Source organism: Aquarana catesbeiana, linkage group LG09 (assembly GCF_042186555.1).
Source record: "Aquarana catesbeiana isolate 2022-GZ linkage group LG09, ASM4218655v1, whole genome shotgun sequence".
NCBI lineage: Eukaryota > Metazoa > Chordata > Amphibia > Anura > Ranidae > Aquarana > Aquarana catesbeiana.
In genome coordinates this window covers 70,857,905-70,877,417 of record NC_133332.1, presented here as the reverse complement: position 1 = coordinate 70,877,417, position 19,513 = coordinate 70,857,905, and positions in this window count along the sequence as shown.

The window sequence follows — 19,513 nt, the reverse complement described above, 5'->3', positions numbered from 1 at the left end:
TGTTTACATCATGTGATCAGTTGTCATTGGCTGACAGCTGATCACATTGTAAGGGGCCGGGATGTCATTAACTCGGTGATCACAGTGTGCAAAGGGGAGAACGTCTATTGATGGCAATGTACATCTGCGTTGTAGCCGTCATTCGGCTATAGCGTGGATGGAAACAAGTTAAAAGAGTGCTAGAAAGTGCAGTGACTGTGGGCAGTAAAAGATGGAATGCCCTTCTTTCCCTTCCAACCACTATGCAGTACGTAAAAAGTATGTAAACCCAACAGTTCATATTCCTGATATGTGCCTGCTGTACCATGTACTTCTATGTATCCTGCTTTTTTTGTATTGCTTCCTTTGTGTGGAATCCCTGGTGTTTCTGTCAGTCCCTCTTCATTCCTATTAAAAATTGACCACGCTAGGCAGTAGAACACAGTGTGGTGAGTCCTCTAGCTATGCTAGGAACTCAGCCTGCTCTCCTCCAATCATCAGACCTGCTCAACACCCCCCCCCCCCACCTGCACAGCCCTTTACTGGGAAGCTCAGTGTGCTGCTGCGTCTCCTCCCCCAGCTCTTATGCAGCTGAGAACAGAGGAAATCTGTTCACTTATAAAAAAGGGGAAAAGGGTACTTATAATGTTTTTATATCTATACACAAATGTTGTGCCTTTCATCTCTATTGTAAACTGAATGGGTTGTTTTACAAGGTGATACTGGTTTGTCTGGGATGCCTTGCATTCCACAGACCAGAAACTCCAAACAGGAAGTGACGTAGTGACGCTGTAAGCTCTGCCGTACACGTTTCGTCATGCAGACATCATCAGGAGCGGCCACCCACTGAGTGAATTTCATAAAGTGTATGGCCAATTTTAGCCCTGTGTAAACTCCAACTAGACCAACTTAGGCCCCATTCATACTTGCGAATGGGGTGGACTGTGATTACCCAAGGGAGTCAGCGGGGTCTCCTGCAAATAGCTATGGGCAGGAAGCCCTACTCAAAGCAATCGGAGGCTAGCAGCTTCCTCAGCTAGTCACAGCCCTTCACGTGTAATCGGTCATGCAGCTATTACCTGTGGATGATCGGTCCTGGATACAATTAATCCACGAGTAATCACAACAATCCCATTCTCTGTGCAGTGGTTTTGCACAGAGCAGCCCTGATCCTCCTCTTCTTGGGACCCTCGCCGGCACTCCTGGCCCCTTCCTTCTGCTGAGTGCCCCCATAGCAAGCAGCTGAGGCCAATGGCGCCAATCAGGAGTGAGAGTCCCAGACAACCAAGTCGCTTGTGCAACAATGATAGATCGAGATGGGGCTCAGGTAAGTATTAGGGAGGCTGAGAGGGGCTGCTGCACACAGAAGGTTTTTTTATCTTAATGCATAGAATGCATTAAGATAAAAAAAAATCTTCTGCCTTTAGAACCACTTTAAGTGAACATGTTGCTTTGCTCTGCAAACCCTACAGTAAACCCTTTAGGTCTTCTTGCACAACATCAGTACCTAACCTCACAAATGCTCTTGGCTGGATACAAATTCTTAAAAGCTTGGAAATTCTTCCCAAAAGAGTAAAGGCGGTTATAGGCACAAATAGAGTGGGGATGATACTCCACATTAATGCCTATGGTTTCTGAAATGGGGCGTCCAACAAGTTCATTTAGGTTTGAAGGTCAGATGTCCAAAATTTTGACCAAATAGCATAGTTATTTGTGCCCTCCATGATCTTTAGAGCACTTTATGATAAAAATCTTGTCTTCTTGAGATCTCATCACTAGCACATTTTCAGTTGTGTGAGGCATGGGGGCAGGTTGGAGCTTGGATTTCTGTCAAGTTTTCCACAACAGAGCACTTTGGAGTTTGTATTTTTCAAGGGTGCACGAACAGCTAGCTAGAAATATGTGCAGAAACCTGTAGTTGTCTGGTATCCACTTCTGATAGCTGTTTAATGAGTTGAAACATGCAGGAAAGTAGTTTTAGCAACACCAGTATAGATGATATTTGAGTCCTTTATTAAAGCAGAATTCCACATTTCTAAAAATGTGATAAAGTTAGTGGATCAGTACTGTTTCCTGAAAACTCACTACCCCCCGAATTCAGCATCCACTTGCTGTGAGCCCAGGTCATTATTATTGTTTACAATTGTCCCTATCCCTATACATTGTGTCTCATTAAGATGCTCATCTATTATTATTATTATTTAAGGTACCCATATAGTGCTGTAAATTTATGCAGTGCTCCACGCATACATTGGACACTCACATTGGGCCCTACCCTCAAGGAGCCCACAATCCAAGGTCCCCAACTCACATTTGTATACTAGGGCCAATATATTTTGGACAGAAGCCAATTAACCTACCAGCATGTCTTTGGAGTGTGGGAGGAAACTGGAGTACCCAGAGGAAACCTACACAGGCACAGGGAGAACATGCAAACTCCAGGCAGGTAGTATCGTGGTTGGGTTTTGAACCAGTGACCCTTTTTACTGTGTGAGTGTGCTACCCACTACACCACTGTGCTGCCACAAACCACTGTGCTGCCACAAATGATTGAGATCTTCAAACACAATTTAATATTACACAAAGATAACCGGAGTAAATCCAAGAAGAAGTTTTTTTAATTATTTCATTTATTAAGGGAAAAAAAAGCTGTTCAAACCTGCCTGGCCCTATGTGAAAAATAGGATAAAGAAAATAGGATTTTTATAACAGCTTACCTGTAAAATCCTTTTCTTGGAGTACATCATGGGACACAGAGCCTTAAGTAATTACTTAATGGGTTATGGGCCACCTTGAGGTGTTGACACTGGTATACCCAATACAGGAAGTTGACTCCCCTATATAACCCCTCCTCCTTCCAGGAGTACCTCAGTTTTTGTAGCCAAGCAATATACTTAAAACCCATAAAAAGAGGGGAGGGACCTCTGTGTCCCATGATGTACTCCAAGAAAAGGATTTTTACAGGTAAGCCTATTTTCTTTATCATACATCATGGGACACAGAGCCTTAAGTAATTACTTAATGGGACGTCCCATAGCAATGCTACTTGAGGGGAGGGAGACACAACCCGTAGCGCACCCCCAGACTGCGCCCGAAGGCGATATCCTCATACCTCCTTACATCCACTTAGTAAAATTTTGTGAATGTATGCACTGAAGACCAGGTTGCGGCCTTAAAGATCTGAGCCATGGAGGCCTGGTGACGCACTGCCCAAGAAGCACTAACCACTCTGGTAGAGTGCGCCTTGACATGAAAAGGGGGAATCTTACCCTTTAAATCATAAGTTTGAATTATAACTTGCCGAATCCACTTAGCGACACTGGATTTCGACACTGCCTGTCCTTTCTTAGGACCTTTTGGCAGAATAAATAAAACATCAGTCTTACAAATATGAGCAGTTGCCTTTAAATAGATTTTCACTGCTCTCACCACATCAAGACAATGTAGTGACTTTTCTTCCCTGGAACATGGTTTTGGAAAAAACGATGGCAGGACAATATCTTGGTTCAGGTGAAAACCTGAAACTATTTTTGGCAAAAAGCCTGGACAAGGGTGTAACACCACTCTGTTCTCATGAATAATCAAATAAGGGTCTTTACAAGAAAGAGCAGCCAATTCCGAAACCCTCCTTGCTGAGGATATAGCAACCAAAAATACCAGCTTCCTTGTCAGAAGGACTAAGGGAATATGCTGTATCGGTTCAAATGGCTGTTTTGGTAACACTGACAAAACTAAATTCAAGTCCCAAGGGCTCAAGGGTGTTTTAACCGGCGGATTAATCCACATCACCCCTTGCATAAAACCCCGGACTAAAGAATGCATAGCAAGCGGTCTTTGAAATAAAATTGATAAGGCTGAGACTCAAGGCCAACTTCATCTCTACGCCTAATTGTAGAAAGGCAAGAATTCTGCCTATGATATATTTCTGAGTGTGCCAACCCTTTGATTCACACCAGAAAACATAAGCCTTCCAAACTCTATAATATAGAGTTCTGGAAGCTGGCTTCCTTGCATTAATCAAAGTTGAGATAACTGACCTGGAAAGCCCACATTTCTTCAGAATGTGGGTCTCAATAGCCAGGCCGTTAAATTTAGCATTCTTAAAGTAGGATGGAATATCGACCCCTGTGACAGCAGGTCTGGCCATAGTGGGAGGGACCATGGACCCTCCACTGCCATCTTTACGATTTCTGCATACCATGACCTTCTGGGCCATGCTGGTGCTACCAGAATTACCAGCTTTCTTTCCAGTTTGATCCTGCAAAGAAGTCGTGGCAGCAACTAAATAGGGGGGAATGCATGGATCAGTGAGAACTGATCCCACGGGGTCACCAACGCATATGTTCCGCATGCGAATGGATCCCTTGTCCTGGACACAAAGTTGACTAACTTCATATTGAATCTGGACGCTAGAAGATCTACGTCCGGAGTCCCCCATCTTTGGCAAACAGCCCGAAAGATGTTGGGGTGAAGAGACCATTCCCCTGGGAATAACTGCTGGCGACTTAAGTAGTCCGCCTGCCAATTCTCTACTCCCGGGATGAAAACTGCTGATAGGCACAGGACATTCTTTTCTGCCCAAGTTAGAATATGGTTCACCTCTCTCTGAGCTGAGAGACTCTTGGTGCCCCCTTGGTGATTGATATAGGCCACAGCCGTGGCATTGTCGGATTGGATCCTGACAGGACAATTGTTTAACCTGGAGGTCCAGGTTCTCAAAGCCAGACACACTGCCCGAATCTCTAGAATGTTGATGGGCAGGGTTCTTTCGGATCTTGACCACTGTCCCTGGACAGTCGTTTTCTCTAGGACTGCTCCCCAGCCTGAGAGGCTGGCATATGTTGTTACTACTTTCCAGATAATTGGTCTGAAGGATTTTCCTTTCAGCAGATTCTGGGTTAGTAACCACCAACTGAGGCTTTGGGACACCCTTGGGGACAGCCGCATTGGCAAGTCCAAAGCTTGGGTCGTTTTGTTCCAAGCTGAGAGGATACTGTTTTGCAACAGTCTCAAATGGAACTGTGCATAGGGAACTGCTTCAAATGAAGCTACCATCTTTCCTAACAACCTCATGCAAAGGCGAATTGAGGGATTTCTTTTTGACCTGACCATCCACACCAGCTCTCGTATGGAACTGATCTTTACTGGAGGCAAGAACATCCTTTTTTGGGTTGTGTCTATGATTAGGCCCAAATACTCCCGCTTTCATAGTGGTTTTAAGGAAGACTTCTCTAGGTTGAGAATCCAACCCAGACTTTTCAGGTAACTGGTAATGCGTACACTTTGCTCCAAGCGAGCCATTGACAGGTCTATTAACAATAGATCGTCTAGGTATGCCAAGACTGTTATGCCCTGTGCCCTTAGCCTGGCTAGAGGTGGGACCAGTACTTTTGTGAACACCCGGGGTGCTGAAGCTAGCCCGAAGGGCAAGGCTACAAACTAAACTGCTGTTGTTCTACTTTGAACCACAGAAACCTCTGGTGAGCAGGGAATATAGGGACATGCAGATATGCATCTCTGATGTCGATGGACGCCAGAAGTTCTCCTCCTTGTAGGATGAAAACTACTGACTTGATTGACTACATGCGAAAGTAGCGGATCTTCAGGAACTGATTTAGATTCCTTAGATCTAGAATGGGTATGACATCCCCATTTGGCTTTGGTACCGTAAACAGGTTTGAATAAAACCCCGAACCTTGCTCTTGTGTGGGAATCTGTATGATCACCCTCTGAGCCAATAACCGGTCTAGTGCTTGAAACAGGGATAGCCTTTTCCCTGGATCCTTGTGAACGTTTGATCTCAGAAAACGAGACAGTGGAAACTCCCGGAATTCTAGTTTGTATCCTAGAGACACCGTGGAGAGAACCCATCTGTCCTGAATTTCCCTTTGCCAGACTTCTGAGTATTTCAGAAGTCTTCCCCTCACTCTGGTGAGGGGGACGCCTCTTCATGATGAGGCTTTAGTGTTCTGCTTTGCAGATTTGCGGCCCCAGGTCTTCTTTTGTGCCTGAGTCTGACCCTGAGGTTTTCCTCTAGAGTCTGACGGCGGAGGCCTTCGCCACTGCCTAGAGGTGGATGCCCCTGGCGCAGGAGAAAAAGTCTGTTTAAATGAAGGACGTTTATACTTTCCTTTGACTGGCAAAAGAGTACTCTTTCCACTAGAAATTGTCTGGATGTATTTATCCAAATCATCGCCAAATAGTCGCTCCCCATGAAAAGGGAAACTAGTCAGAAGCTTTTTACAAGGTGCTTCGGCTGTCCAATTCTTTAACCAAAGGGTTCTATGCATGTGTATTAGCACAAGCGCAAGGCGGGACGCCAGGTGAATAGCATCTTTCATAGCGTCTATAGCAAAACATAACGCCTTTGGTAGTTCGGCCAACTCACAGGCCTGTTGTCCAGGGACCTCTTTAAGAGCATCTGTAAACTGGTCCTTTAAGGACTGACAGATGCCTATTGCGGCGACTGCAGGTTGAGTAACAGTCCCTGCCAAGGAAAAAGAGGATTTTAACAGGAATTCCAACTTTTTATCTGTTGGATCTTTAAGCATTTGCACATTGTCTACTGGACAAGTCAAACGCTTATTTACACTGGAAATCGCAGCGTCAACTGCTGGAACTTTCCATCTTTTGGTGAATTTTTCCTACATGGGATAGAGAACTGAGAATTTCTTTGGAGTCAGAAAATGCTTACCCGGATGATCCCATTCAGCATAAATAGGCTTCTCTAGTAATGCGTGGACAGGAAATGCATGCAAAGGTTGTGAAGGTTTCAAAGAACCCAAGGAAGAAACCGGACTTTCAGCTGACTCTGTTAGGGGTAGCATGAAAGTGGAGCAAACCATCTCCGTAAGGATTTGTACCTCAGATTGTGAAACTGAATCATCAACTGTTTCCTCCGAAGAGGAGTAATTGGTTTGCTCTTCCTCTCGATCGTCTGAGGGTAATACTTCATCCTGTCTGCACTGTTCCCTTGGTAAAGGGTTTGAAGTGGGAGAGAGGGATGTAGCACGCTTTCTATCCCCCTAAATGGAGGATGCGATTAAAGCCACTAATCTTCCTTTTAAGCCTTGCAGGGCAGAGGAAAATGCCTCTTCAGTCACGTATACAGGAGCTGAAGTGTGAAAAGCAGTTGCACCACCAATCGGTTCCAAAGACTCACCCTGGCTTGCCATGTCAGGTATCTCCGGAGAGGATGCCAGTGTCGAGGCATGACTGGAGTTCCCAGAACTTTTGGTGCCTTAGTAGTAACCTTGGAAGCCATAGTGCAAAGCACAAAAACAGAGGCACTCTAAGAAAGTACTATTTACTGCAATAGTAAGAAAAAAACAATGGCGGCACAGATTAAACTGATGCTAAACAACACTGTCTTTTCCTGTACTGAAAATGCCTGTGTACACCTCTCACATACTCCAGTGCTCCTGTGTCCTGTGGCAGCTCTACTTCAGTTGCTCTGTAGACACATATAGTGATACCATCATCAGCTTTTATCACCCCCCCCTTCTCAGGTGTAAACCTGATTACCTGTTTGCCGTGTGCTTCACAAGACGCTGAGTCCGCACACGGCCCCGTCCTCTTTAGCCACGCCTCCTTTTTTCGACCTGCCCTCCTCCTCTTTCAAGGTGAGACACAGCTCACGCACGCACGGCACGCTACAGGTCTGAGACAGACCATGGAGAGGGCTGCAGCCGCCATGTGGCGTTGTATGAGAAAAGGCTCTGTCTATAAAAAACAAAGGCGAGTAAATGTTTCCTTTTAAGAAAGCGGCCCCGCACCCCTTGATGTTGGGGGGGGTGGGAGCAGGCGGGTGGCGGGGGGGGGATGAGGGGGGTTCTTAGCAGTCTGAGGCTATTATAAGTGTGCTGTTTTCTGAGAAATGTCACACTGCCCACTGCTTACAGGATGTTTATTGTACCTTTAAAGTACCTGTACCAGCCACTCAGTTTCCCCGATTGGGGGGAGAGGCTAAAGAACCCCCTGCAGCTGCTAGGACACACGCTGTTTGTAGCACAGACTGAAAGGGTATGTGTATTGTAACTCCTTTTAGAGGAGACTTTAAGGCATTACAATGGCGGGACTGGGCGTGACTGTGAGCGGAGCCGAGAAGAGCCGAGTACACTCGGCTATTTGTATCTCGGCGGCGATCGCTCAGCTCACAATTAGCGTATAACACGCACCCACGATTTTCCTGATTTTAAGGGGGAAAAAGTGCGTGTTATACGCCGATAAATACGGTATTTAGGGGAGTTAACTTCCTGTATTGGGTATACCAGTGTCAACACCTGAAGGTGGCCCATAACCCATTAAGTAATTACTTAAGGCTCTGTGTCCCATGATGTACGATAAAGAAAAGTCATTTCCCCCTCCCATGCTGAATCATGAATGAACTGTGATTAACCACAATTTTTTGGAAAGCTGAGTTAAATTTCACTTGCTACACCCAGGACTGATTACTGCCAGACCTGTTGAATCAAGAAATCATGTAAATAGAAGCAGTGAAGCACGCTAACAGATCACAAAAAGCCACACCTCATGACACAATCTAAAAAAAATTCAACAACTGGTTAGAAACAAAGTAATGTACATGTATCGGTCTAGGGAGGTTTTCAAACCCATTTCTAAGGCTTTGGTACTCTAGTGAACCACAGGGAGAGCCATTATCCACAAATGGAGATAACTTGGAACAGTGGTGAACCTTCCCAGGAGTGGCCGGCATACAAAAATTACTCCAAGAGCATGGCGACAACTCATCCAGGAGGTTATAAAAGATCCCAGAACAACATCTAAAGAACTGCAGGCCTCACTTGCCTCAGGTAAGATCAGTGTTCACAATTCAACAATAAGAAAGGGACTGGGCAAAAATGGCATCCATGGGAGAGTTCCAAGGCCAAAGCCACTGCTGACCAGAAGGAACAAAAAGGGGTTGATTTACTAAAGGCAAAAAGACTGTGCACTTTGCAAAGTGCAGTTGCGATAGAGCTTAGAAAATGAGGTAAGCCTTCACCTTGCAAAGAGTACCCAATCACATGCAAGGAACATAAAAAAAACTGAATTTTTGCTTGAACATGATTGGATGGCGGACATCAGCAGAGCTTCTACTCATTTACTAAGCTCTGGAGCAAGTGCACTTGCAGAGTGCAACTGCACTTTGGAAAGTGCACAGTCTTTTTCCCTTTAGTAAATCAAACCCAAAGGCTCTTCTCACATTTACCAAAAAACATCTTGATTACCCCAAAGACTTTTAGGAAAATATTCTGTGGACTGATGAGACAACAATTTTACTTTTTGGAAGGTGTGCGTCCCGTTACATCTGGCATTAAACTAATACAGCATTTCATAACAAGAACATCATACCAACAGTCATCCATGGTATGGTGGTGGTAGCGTGATGGTCTGGGGCTGCTTTGCACCTTCAGAACCTGGACGACTTACCATAATTGATGCAGGGCCATCTTTAAGGCAGGGCAAAAGGGTCAGCTGCCCTGGGCCCTGTCATTGTTGTGGGGCCCAAAGCAGCTGCCTCATCCTTGCCAACTATCCTGTTTTAAATTCCCTTGTCCCTTGAAGTTTTAGTCCTGTGCTGTGTCCCAATATATGTTAAGTGCTGCTACTAATGCTGCCCAGCTCTGCCCTATTGTGTACAGACAACTCACCTGCAGACTGTGTTTACATGTAACTAACCTGCATTGATATGTAAATCGTGGCGGCATTCAATTACATTACATACATTCTATGTAAATAGCTGTGGCCGGTAGCATTGATATGTAAATAAAAGGTGGCATTCATATGTATATCATGTCCCCTGAGGTCATATCCACCATCACCTATACTGAATGCTGCCCACTGGGGAGGTAAAGGGGCATGCTTAAAAGCCTGCAACTGTGGTCAACATCAGCCTGTTCTGCAAATATAAGCAAATTGTGGGGGGAGGGTAGTGTGGGGTGTGCAGAGGTAAGCAGAGAAGGAATTACGGTTTGGGGTGTACTGGTAAGATAAGCAGAGGAGGCAGGTAGAGTTAAAGGGGTGGAGGGTTGGAGTGGAGAGGATGGGGGAGGTTTGGGGTGCAGAGGTTAGCAGGGGTTTTAGGATGCAGGGTGGATAAAGATGTAGGCCACGTGTAGGGTAGCCTATTCATTTCAATGGGCTGCTCTATGTGCTAGAAATGCAGAAGAAAGTCCCAAACCATTTTTCCAAATCTCAATTAATGGCACTGCTGGGCAACAATGAATGGCACTGCTGTGTATCTGCTGAAGGGCAGCACATATCTGTGGTGTCAGGAAAGCGATTTTGCATGCATTCCTGACACATGCAAATTTGAATGCAGGCTAAATGTCTCAGGTGCACTGGTGGTCACTGTAAATCTTCTCATTACATTGGTGCTTGGTGTAGAATCCTTTCATTCACACTAGTGGCCAGTGTGAATGTCCCCCTTACATTGGTGGTCCGTGTAAATCCCTCCTTACATTGGTGGTTACTGTTAATGCTTCTATTACATTAGTGGTCAGTGTAAACCCGCCCAAAAAAATCAGCTTTGCCATTGATCACACCCTCATCTGCACCCAGCACTGCCACTGATCTCAGAAGTTCTAGAATCCCTAGGAGTTTTCTGTCTATTGATGGGTTCGCTCACCTCCCCAGTCCATGGTGTGCAGGCAGTGAGGAGATGATGTGCTGTAACCTCTAGCAACCAATCAATGAGCAGTAATGATGTGCAGTAACCTCTAGCAACCAATCAACAAGCAGAAATCATGTGCTGTAACCTCTAGCAACTAATCAGTGAGCCATAATGGGTGCTGAAACCTCTAGCAACCAGTCAGTAAGTTGTAATGATATGCTGTAACCTCTAACAACGTGTCAGTAAGCAGTAATCACATGCTGTAACCTCTGGCAACCAATCGCAATTGCTGTCTGATCTGATTCAGTAAACTGATTTTGAGTCTAGCTGGTATTTATTGTATGTCTCACAGCAGGTAGAGAGCGAAATTGCATTGGTGCCCCAAGAAAATATTTGCCCAGGGTCCAATCAATATTAAAGACGGCCCTGAATTGATGGATCCATGAATTCTGAGCTCTACCAGAAAATCCAAAAGGAGAATGTCCGGCCATCAGTTTGTGAGCTCAAGTGCACTCAAGTTCAGCAGCAGGACAATGATCCGAAACACAACAGCAAGTCCACCTCCAAATGGTTTAAATAAAGCAAACTTTAGGTGTTGGAGTGGCCTAGTCAAAGCCCAGACTTGAATCCAATTGAGATGCTGTATTATGACCTTACACAGGCCGTTCATGCTGGAAAACCCTGCAATGTGGCAAACAATTCTGCAAAGAAGAGTGGGCCAAAATTCCTCCACAGCAATGTGAAAGACTCATTGCCAGTTTTTTATCGCAAACACTTGATTGCAGTTGTTGCCGCCAAGGGTGACACAACCAGTTATTAGGTTTAGGGGGCAATTACTTTTTCACATAAAGCCAGGCAGGTTTGGACATCTTTTTTGCCTTAATAAATGAAAATTTAATTTAAAAACTGTAAGAAAAAAGTCTGTGCTGTGCTGTATACAACCCCCCCCCCCCCCCAAAAAAAAAGACCCAGCTGCAACTCAAAGTGGAATACACACAAACAAAAATAAATGAAAAAGGGAGCTGCGCTCTCAAAGTGACACACTAACCAAATGTAAATGCAAACAAATATGAATAAATAAAACAAATAAAAACAATAATAAGTCCTAATAAGTGAATCATCAGACATGTATAAAGTCCTCCAGTGGACAATGAAACCTTGGAAATTCCTCTAATAATAATGAACAAACAGAAAAGGTTGGTGAAAATCCTGTGACTTTAAGGATGGACAAAATGAATCCACCACCACAAAGAGTGCATGCTAACCAGTTGCACAAGCTTTAACACTTGTGGCTAATACCCAGCCAGGGCCTTTTCTCTAGGGACTTCAGATGTCTGGTCAAACCATATAACGTTGCAGACCGTTAATCCTGAAGGTGGTCAGAGGCACGGCTTGCAGACCCACACGTGATGTAAGAGGTAATGTCAGCCCAGAAAAAAAGCAGGGAAAGTCACCATAGGTAAAACCAGATGGTTGTTTTTATTTCACATGTGGAACGATCCTTGCACACGATTCTGTTTTATTTTGATTGCCGTTGTGACCCTTTTGGTGCGGTCAAAAAGCTTTTGAGCCTTACACGAGAGTGTGGGCACTAGAAGTCGGTGAGTGGATTTCTGTAGGGGGTGGGATCACCGAACACTCGGGTGTGGTGGAAGTTTAAGAAGAAATCACCATTTAAGGACTTTTTTACATTAGCAGTTTATTTGATATGTTTTATGTTTGATATATGTTTTTATCACTTGTCACTTGGTGGTCACATATTGAGTTTGAACATTTATATATATATATATTATTTCACAGTATCTCATTAAAGGAAAGTTTAGCTATATATTTTATTTCTGTATTTTAGCGCCACTGTGTTTTTTCATTTTGTCATATTTGTTTTGCACTTTCTTTAAAAACACTATATACAGTAGTTTGACCTATAAAGTGGCAGCTTTAGAATAGATTTCACTTATTTTAACCATAGGGGCAGTGGTGGTAAGCTAGTCAAAAGGGAGGCAGTATTATTGTAGTACCAAACGGTTAAAACCAGATGGTTGTTTATTGATAAAAAGCAGTAGAGCTTCCAAAATGTTTAAAAAATTCAAATAAAAAACGAGGCCGGCAACAATACAAACGCCCATCCAATCAAGACGTGAACAACGCGGTGACGTCAGCACATCGCTCCTTACCTATGGCGACTTTCCCTGCTTTTTTTCTAGGCTGACATTACCTCTTACATCACGTGTGGGTCTGCAAGCCGTGCCTCTGACCACCTTCAGGATTAACGGTCTACAGCTGTATATGGTTTGACCAGACATCTGAAGTCCCTGGAGAAAAGGCCCTGGCTGTGTATTAGCCAAAAGTGTTAAAGCGTGACAAATATGCAAAAAAATAAAAAATCAGAAAGGGGGCAAATACTTTTTCACAGAATTGTATGTTTATTATTATATTCACTTACAGTATCTCACAAAAGTGAGTACACCCCTCACATTTTTGTAAATATTTTATGATATCTTTTCATGTGACAACACTGAGGAAATGACACTTTGCTACAATGTAAAGTAGTGAGTGTACAGCTTGCACAACACATAGCCATTAACCACTTCAGCCCCAGAAGATTTTACCCCCTTCCTCACCAGAGCACTATTTACAATTTAGCACTGCGTTGCTTTAACTGACAATTGCACGGTCATGCAATGCTGTACCCAAACAAAATTTGCAACCTTTTTTTTCCTACAAATAGAGCTTTCTTTTGGTGGTATTTGATCATCTCTGCAGTTTTTATTTTTATTTTTTGCGCTATAAACAGAAAAAGAGCGTCAATTTTGAAAAAAAAAACAATATTTTTTGCTATAATAAATATCCCCCCCCCCCCCCATTTAAAAAAAAAAAAAAATTCTTCATCAGTTTAGGCCAATATGTATTCTTCTACATATTTTTGGTAAAAAAAATCGCAATAAGCGTATATTGATTGGTTTGCGCAAAGGTTATAGCGTCTACAAACTATGGCAAAGATTTATGGAATTTTTATAGCATTTTTATTTTTTTCTTTTACTAGTAATGGCGGTGATCTGCAATTTTTATCGGTACTGCGACAGACAGATCAGACACTTTTGACACATTTTTGGGACCGTTGACATCTATAAAGCGATCAGTGCTATAAATATGCACTGATTACTGTGTAAATGTCATTGGTAGGGAAGGGTTAACACTAGGGGGCAATCAAGGGGTTAAATGTGTGTTCCCTAGATGTGTTCTAACTGTATGGGGATAGGACTGACTGGGGGAGTAGACATATATCATTGTTCCTACTTAGTAGGAACAAACGATATGTCTCCTCTCTACTAGAACAGGGATTTGTGTGTTTACACACACAAATCCCCGCGCTGGATCTCGAGCACACGATCGCGCCTGCCGGCCATGCGTATTGGGTCTCCCGCCATGCAGCGCGGCACGCTGGCGGTTTTTAGAGGGGAAGACATACCCATATGGGATTTCACCCAGTGGTGCCATTCTGCCGCAGTATATACATGTGAGTCGATTGGGAACCAGTTAATGTCTAAACTGCTGGCAACAAAAGTGAGTACACCCCTAAGTGAAAATGTCCAAATTGGGCGCAAAGTGGCAATATTTTGTGTGACCACCATTGTTTTTCAGCACTGCCTTAACCCTCTTGGGCATGGAGTTCACCAGAGCTTCACAGGTTGCCACTGGAGTCCTCTTCCACTCCTCCATGATGACCTCCTGGAGCTTGCGCTCCTCCACCTTCCGAGGATGCCCCACAGATGCTCAATAGGGTTTAGGTCTGGAGACATGCTTGGCCAGTCATCACCTTTACTCTCAGCTTCTTTAGCAAGGCAGTGGTCGTCTTGGAGGTGGGTTTGGGGTCGTTATCATGTTAGAATACTGCCCTGCGGCCCAGTCTCCGAAGGGAGGGGATCATGCTCTGCTTCAGTATGTCACGGTACATGTTGGCATTCATGGTTCCCTCAATGAACTGTAGCTCCCCAGTGTTGGCAGCACTCATGCAGCCCCAGACTATGACACTCCCACCGCCATGCTTGACTGTAGGCAAGACACAATTGTCTTTGTACTCCTCACCTGGTTGGCACCACACACGCTTGGCACCATCTGAACCAAATAAGTTTAACTTGGTCTCATCAGACCACAGGACATGGTTCCAGTAATCCATGTCCTTAGTCTGCTTGTCTTCAGCAAACTGTTTGTAGGCTTGTGCATCATCTTTAAAAGAGGCTTCCTTCTGGGACGACAGCCATGCAGACCAATTTGATGCAGTGTGCGGCATATGGTCTGAGCACTGACAGGCTGACCCCCCACCCCTTCAACCTCTGCAGCAATGCTGGCAGCATTCATAAGTTTATTTCCCAAAGACAAACTCTAGAAATGACGCTGAGCACGTGCACTCAACTTCTTTGGTCGACCATGGCAGGGCCTGTTCTGAGTGGAACCTGTCCTGTTAAACCGCTGTATGGTCTTGGCCACCGTGCTGCAGCTCAGTTTCAGGGTCTTGGCAATCTTCTTATAGCCTAGGCCATCTTTATGTAGGGCAGCAATTCTTCTTTTCAGATCCTCAGGGAGTTCTTTGCCATGGGGTGCCATGTTGAACTCCCAGTGACCAGTTTGAGAGAGTGAGAGCGATAACACCAAATTTAACACACCTGCTCCCTATTCACTCCTAAGACCTTATAACACTAACAAGTCACATTGGGTCCAATTTGGACATTTTCACTTAGAGTTGTACTCACTTTTGTTGCCAGCGGTTTAGACATTAATGGCTGTGTGTTGAGTTATTTTGAGGGGACAGCAAATTTACACTGTTATACAAGCTGTACACTCACTACTTTACATTGTAGCAAAGTGTCATTTCTTCAGTGTTGTCACATGAAAAGATATAAGAAAATATTTTCAAAAATGTGAGGGGTGTACTCACTTTTGTGAGATACTGTATATGATGCAGCAAATGTAGTACTTTCAAAGTGACCATTCAAATTAGTTCCTGCCCCACTAAGCATATAATCTAATGTCCTTACCACAGTCACACTCGTACGCTCTATGGCCAATTTGGATGGAAACCTACCAGTATGTTTTTTCTAGGTAGGTACCACTATGTACTGTATTAATGAGGCTTGGACACCACGCTGCCAGCTCAGTTTGTTTGCTCGGCTTTGTACACACAACATCCTTTACCCTGTTGGTCTTTTCACTTATACATGCAACAGCTCCCTCTCACCAATACATTGTCCATTGACCATTGGAAGTGATATGTCATAATACCTGATGCCTAGGTGACAATTTTCAGCCCTCAGAATCCATTCTAAAGTTGGTCACTCTCCCACGGGTCGGGGAGACCAGGTTCACATGAGCTCTTCCTACTATACTATTTTTGATGATTTGTACAAGTGGATAAGATATGGTGCGGACCTACAGCTTACAGAAAGAGTTGATTTATTCCTTCATGTTTATTTAAGAGATAGGAGGTCCTGAAGAAGCGGTAATCCTGCGAAACGTGTCAACCCCAATGTTTTCCTATCTCAACTAAACCACAATGTCTCTATATATTTGGTAGATGACTATTGAGGGTATTAATGTATAAATGCACATAGGAAACATATGTTTTTATTGAAGATGTTTTTACTGGATAAAATAAAGATTTATATATTTTTTATTTGAGTTATGTGATATGTGCTTACTGGAGGGGTATTTAAAATCCTACTATACAATTGTACTATTTATGAATTCATGGATGAGACTCTCCACCAGCACATGTGATCAGAAATAACCTTCCCCACACGCACACTCCAAACTCTGCTACTATGTAGTGTATTACTGAACTGGCAGATTTTACATTATAGAAAGTGTTTTGAGGGGTGCTTGTAAACAATAATACGTACCAGTGAATAGTGAGTTTGTTCAAAGGTTCTAAGGAGGCATTGCAGGTTATGACATACATTGTGGACCTTAGGGCCTGTTCACATCTTTGTGCTTTTGCTGCACTAAAACACATGTTTCCAGCAACACCACATGTGTTTTAAGTGCGTTATGTCCATTTTTACCAGGTCACCAGGGAGGGAAATGTATATAAAATGCATGAAAAATGCAGTATGCGTTGTATTTCATTTTAATGCCATGCATTAAAAATGCGGTATGCGATTTCAACAAATGCATACCTCGTTTCACAATGCACAGATGTGAATGGGCCCTTACTTTTGTTCACGAATAGTACAGTAGTTTAGTAATTAGTAATGTTGCTGTGCTAGGATTGTGAGCTCAATGTCCACCAAGGACACTGCATGGAATATATCCAAGATGTATTGTAGTATTATTTGGCCTACCCCCAGGTTGGACTCACTGTGCTTGTGCGTGCAAATGTTTGTGTTGGCATATTAGATTATAAGCTCCTTTGGTGCACACAGTGGTGTTAATGGTTTGATGTTCTCTATTCAGCTCTACAGAAGAGTAACATATATAAATGACTAACATTTCTGAATGGATGGGTAGTTACCAATATATACATACTAGAGCTGCATGATTCTGGCTAAAATGAGAATCACATTTTTTTTGCTTAGAATAAAGATCACGATTCTCGCGGCGTAACATCATCTTCCACATTAGGCCAAAAAATTGGGTAGTAAGACAAGGTGTCTGAAAAGAGCTTTGACAGACCATCATACAGAATGTTTGAATCTGAGATGGTTGAGCACTCTTCGACCGGCATGTAGTTGCGCTTGGCTTTCGCCTTGACTGGCGCCCCCACGACATTCCCTCTCACGGCCACTGGTATCACTTCCCCCACATGCACACCTCTCTAATGTCTCACTGGCCCTGGTATTTTTCTCTCGGGTGGCTCAGACATCAGTGCGAGTAGTTGGGCCCGACCTCGGCCATTAGTAACGATCGGTGCTTTGGGTCTTGGGGTAGTCGCTGAGACAGGCATAACAGCTTCCGGCACCACTGGGGTGACAACCGACGGTTTTGGGGCATCACTTTCTGAAGGGAGAGCAACATTCTTGTCCAAATCCCCTTGTAGGACCCATGGGGGTAGGGTTGGAGTGACAACCTCGAACAAATTCTCCCCACAACGTCCACAAACGATCCAAGGCCTCAGCTGCGTGATCAGGCAAGAGCACTTTCCACAAATCAATCCTAGGGACTCGCAGCCCCCATCCGTATACAAGGCAAGCTGGCCATTTGGTGCGTAACCGCACTCCGGTATCCGTCAGGACGGGTTTTTCCGTCACTCAGGCCAAAGCAGACGCCGGAGCGTATTTTCCCCACTCTGCCATCTCACTCAAAAACTGCGCCATTTCCTTCACTAACCCACAATCAAACACACGTGGCAGCACTTCCTTATCCTCCTCTGCAGAGCGGGAACTCCTCCCCCTGCCAACAGATTGGTGCGAAAGTTCTTTGGGAACCGTGGCGCCCGCCTCCGTCATGCTGCGGCATGCCAAAACTGTAATGAAGTCTATTTTGGAATCTGTATGAACCCTCACATCGCTGGCGGGAAGTGTAAAAAAAACAGGCTGGTCCTCTCCCCCGAGCAATGAGACTTGGTGGTTCTTTCCCACATTGATAGTACATACGACAACACAGTCTATAAGAAGGATAAATGTTACTTGCCACCTTCCCACGGAGCCAGACAAAATCTCGATGCAGTTGAAGCCGGTGGCTATGGGCGACTGCTGCAAGGACAACGGCTTAGCCCCTCGCCAAATGTAGCAGGGTCTCCGGCCTTGTCCAGTCTAATGAGGACCTCCAAGGCCAAAGATAGCTGAAATCCTTTAATATGTAGTGGGTTGTGAGGGATAGTGGGTGCAAAGATGGTGAAAGTCATTGGGCGCCAGACACTTATTGGATGTAAAAGAGGTTTTATTTATTTTGACAGCCATTTTTGTATTTTTGGGGAAAGAGGGTTAGGGCCAGGACACCCTTAAGTAGTTATAGATTCAATTGGCAGACTCCGAGACTTCAATAGGAGGACAGCAGTGCAGGGAAAAGGCCCCAGCAAGGCACAACTTCTGCACATGCAGGAATGCTCTCTCCTATGGCAACAGTCCTTTAACAGTTCCTAACTCAAACGTAACAGTTCTTTTAGCTCCACTACAACTGCCTCTTGTATTTCTTCAACACTTGAGCTCCCGGTCTCTCATTAGACCCTCTGATTCACTGACTCTGAATCCCTTGAGCTCCTCCAAGGTTTGCGGTGGTATCTCTCTCAAGCATCACCCACGCTTCCCTGCTGGGTCCCTAGCTTGGCACTCCAGATACTTCTCAAGCTTCACCCCTGCTAACCAGTGAGGTCCCTGGCTTGACTCACAAGGCTGCCCTGCAAGCGTCTCCTCTGCGGGTCGGGTCCCTGACTTGATCACTGCCTGAAGTTTCCCGATTCTCCACCGAGCCCCTTCTGTGAGAATATGGTTCCAGTACTTTCTTCAGTTACGCACTGTGGTCCCTGGTGAAGGTGGTTGGTCCCTTTGTGGCGACAGCTTCCCTTCTACCTCCGACCACTTACAGTTTCTCCGGTCAACAGAACCGTCACTTTCGGTTGAACTGCAAGTCGCAGTCCCAACCCTACGCTGCCCTCTTACTTCTGGATAGGCCCTCACACAGCCTGGCAGCCAGATGCCCCCAGGATAGGCCCAATCTCCGTCCTAGCAGCCCGGGGCGTACGCCACACCTCCACCCAGACAGCCGTCCAGGTGGCACAGAACACCAATCACCTGACCTCACCCGAATATATAGGTTCTCCCAGCAGGCCAAGGGATTCAAGAAAAACCCTGCCCATTGGCGGAGATGCCCCATTTATACACATAACCTGGCCTTGGGTTTCCCTTCTCATATCTAGTACCACCAAGTACACCAGCCACCTAGTGGTAGAAGAGAAATGTACAACAAGGCCAAACTTAGGGAGAA